Here is a 4,071-nt window from a genome sequence, read left to right as displayed (position 1 = left end):
AACCCAACCCCTCCATATGGATCATGCCTAGGTGCCTAGGGATGAAAGTGGGTCCAAACCTGGACCGGATGGACCCGGACCCGGAAAACACGGAACCGATTAACGGGACTTTGTAGAACCGGAAACCAGACTGGTATATAGAACCGGTTCCAGTTCGGTTCCGGGTAAAGTGGGTCTAAAACCGGAAAACCCAGAAACATCAAAGTGGGTAGGTTAGAACCGGATAAAGTGGGTTTAGAACCGGAAAAATTGGAATTTTTTAGTAATTACTTACTACTTAGTGGGTTGAACTTTGAAAATTTTCATATTGATATCTCGACTTTGGGGGATTGTAACGCATTGAATATGAAACAAAAATTAACAAAATTATAGTCTAAAATCATGTATAAACTCTAAAATAAACTCTAGAAATAACCACATGTCAACCCAACTTTAAACGAATGTGATATGCATGTGTTAATATCTTCACATAATACAAAGTATAAAAACAAATAGCTGAAAAGTTGAAAATTTTCAGTTTTGATATCCCGACTTCGGAGGACTGTAAATCATTGAATGTTAAACCAAAAATGACAAAATTATAGTCTAAAATCATGTACAAACTGTAAACTACAAGTTGGAAAAAACCACATGTCAATCCTACTTCAAACAAATTAGATATGCATGTTTTAAAACTTTCACCGAATACAAAAAAACTAAAAAATTAAAAACTTCCAGCTTTGATATATCGACTTTGGGGGACTGTAAGTCAATGAATATAAAACTAAAAATGGCAAATTTATAGTCTAAAATCATGTACAAACTCTAAACTACATGTTGGAAAAAAACCGTATGTCAATCGGAATTAAAACGAATGAGATATGCATCTTTTAAACGTTTCACAAAAAAACGGTTCCGACCCTAAAAGTGGTTCCGGTTCCAAAAACCGGTTCCGGTTTTTAGACCCGGTTTACCCGGACCCGATGGACCCAAACCCGGATTACCCGGAACCCAGATAAAGCCAATTTTTAAACCCGGAACCGTAACGGTTCCGGTTCCGGTCCGATTTCGGTTCCGGTCCGGTTTTCCGGTTCTAAATCCCATCCCTAATCATGCCTCTTCACCCACTATTCTTCATGTTGGAAACAACAATCGAAACACCACCAGCTCCTCTCGTGGTGGTCGCCGGTAAAATCAACAAAGACGCAACAACAACGAATAACATCAACAACAACCACCTGCTGCCTCTGGAGGATCATCTCAACAACCCTACCCAACAACTTTTTGTCAACGATCCCTAGGCCCAACAACTTTTCTCAGCTTCCACCTCGCAGACAAGCAGGCCATCATTAGCAGCCCAATCTCCTTGGCTCACCTCCTACCTCATCATCAACTGCTCCTTTGGGCCCCGTTGCTCAAGCTTATCATGCCTCTTATACTCCATCAATTCAACCCCATTGGAAATGTTTCCCTCAAATGTATCATGATCAACCGATTGATTTATCTCAAGCATTCAACTCAATGACAGTTAATGATGGAGCTGATGTCACTTGGTACATAGACACTGGAGCAAGATCTCACTCGCCTCTGACTCAGGTAGACTATTGTCTGTTAGCAATAATAGTAGTATTACACTTGTTCTTGGCAATGGTCACTCCATTCCCGTTACCCATATCGGTCACTCACACATTCACTCCACTCATCGCCCTTTATATCTTCCCAATATTCTTGTCACACCTAATATTATTAAAAATTTAATCTTTGTTCGCCGCTTTACTTATGATAATAAAGCATACATTTAATTTAATCCCTTTGGCTTTTCTTTGAATGATTTGGAAACTCATCAAGTTCTACTTAGGTGTGACAGCTCTGGTGACTTATACCCTACAACATCAACGCCTTGGTCACCATAGTGCTCATGTTTTCAATAAACTTGTTTCTAGTCGTTTGATTTCTTGTAATAAGACATCTTTAAATGTTAATTTTTCTGCTTTTCAGCTTGGAAAACATATTAAATTACCTTTTATTAGTTCCAACTCCAATGTTTCTAAATGCTTTGAAAAGTTTCATTATGGCTTGTGGCAATCTTCTATAACTAGCACAAGTGGCATAAAATATTATATCCTTTTTCTTGATCATTTTTTATGGGTGTACCTGCTAAGACATAAATCCGATGTCTTTAGCAAATTTGTTCACTTTCGAGCATTTGTTCATAATCAATTTTAATCTGACATTAAACAATTCCAATGTGATTACAGGGGCAGGGGGATTTGATAACAAACAATTTCACAATCAGTTTGATCAAAACGACATCATATTTCGTTTCTCATATCCACGTACCTCTCAACAAAACGGGAAGTCAGAACGCATGATTTGAACCATAAACAACATTATTTGTACTCTCCTCTTCCAAGCCCATCTTCCCCACATAAACTTGCTGCTTGATCTACTCCTTATGTCTTCCTTAGTTACTCTTCCAACCATCATGGCTACCGTTTTTTTGACTTAGCCACTCGTAAAGCAATCATTTCCCGTCATGTTCTGTTCAAAGAAAATATCTTTCCTTTACAAGCCATGACTCCCAAAGAATCTCCATCATATTCCTTTCTTGATGACTCTTGTCTCAAAATCTTATGATCTCTTTTTGTCTGAATCATCCCCAATCGAACAAACATCCTCCTCTACGCCTCAATCTAAGGAAAATACCCCTCATCTTACCCCTCACGGTCTTCCCTCCACTGAGAACCCTATACCCTCGGAACCATCCGCCACTCTCGATTCTCAAACCACCAACTCTCAAAACTACGCACCTCTTCCATCTTCACATCTCGTGATAACTAGATCGCAAGTCGGTATATACAAACCCACCCAACGCCTCACCCTTCACATAAAAATACCCATACCCAAATCTCACATTCAATCCCTTAAGGAACCAAATTGGACTATTTCCATGACGGGCGAATTTAATGATGGGTTTTACATGCAATAACGCGGATAAATCAATGTAGACTTAAGGGTACATGCAACCTATTAGATTTAGTCATAACACTATTGAAGTAACATTCGATTGAACAACAAGAAACCTATAACCCTATGTAACACCCCAAATTCTAGTATGTTATTTAAATAATTATTTTTTCAAGTTTTTAAGAGGAACTCGACGAGTCAGTAGCATGACTCGTCGAGTATAGTCGGGATATTGAGCACGTTTAAGTTGGCGACTCAACGAGTCCATATTCTGGACTCGGCGAGTCCGCCAGTCTGGATGAAACCCTAATTTCAAGGGTTTGCACCCTATTTAATCAAATTTTTGGGACATCAAGTCAGCCCCCATCACCCCCAGAGCATCCTTCTCGAAACCCTAGAACTCTCTTAGCATTTTGTGTGATTTGGTGAGATTCTTTGAAGATCTTGAGAGAAGAAGGAAGGTAGATCAAGAGGAGAAGAAGGAGATCCAAGATCCTTGTGGCATTTTAGAGTATAGTAAGGTATAACTCAAGAACAGACTCAACGAGTTGTTCATACAACTCGGCGAGTCACAGCCAGAGTGTTCATCTGATGAAGGAGAATTCGACGAGTTGTTCATACAACTTGGTGAGTCGGATGCAGATTGACTGAGTGTTAGTATCAAAGAGGAACTCGCCGAGTCTATGCCAAACTCAACGAGTAGTAGCGAGCAGAAGCAAGAAGGTGAGAGTAAGGACTCGACGAGTTGGTAACCCAACTCGACGAGTCAAGTCAACTGAATGTTGACTTTGACCGATAGGTTGACTTTGGCCAGGGGTAAGATAGTCATTTTACCCTCAGTATTATTATCAGTATTTGATTGAGAGTACTTATGGAAATTGTAGCCGAGGTGAAACCGGAGACGCAACAGACAGATTCTGGAGTAGTTCTTTCAGCAGCTAGGCTACGAGGTGAGTTTCCTTTCTGTAGGAACGGGTCTAAGGCCACAATGCCGGTCCGTTTAGCTAGCAGTAGTTTCCGGACTTCGGTCCGATGCAGTAGTTAGTATGTTTGATGCCTTTGTGGCTCAGGCAGGATTTATGTGTTATGTGTTCCGGGCTACGGCCCGATGTAGTATGCAGTTAT

This window comes from Lactuca serriola, chromosome 4, assembly GCF_051521515.1.
Source record: "Lactuca serriola cultivar US96UC23 chromosome 4, Lser_US96UC23_V15, whole genome shotgun sequence".
Lineage (NCBI taxonomy): Eukaryota > Viridiplantae > Streptophyta > Magnoliopsida > Asterales > Asteraceae > Lactuca > Lactuca serriola.
Note: the sequence above shows the minus strand (reverse complement) of the source record.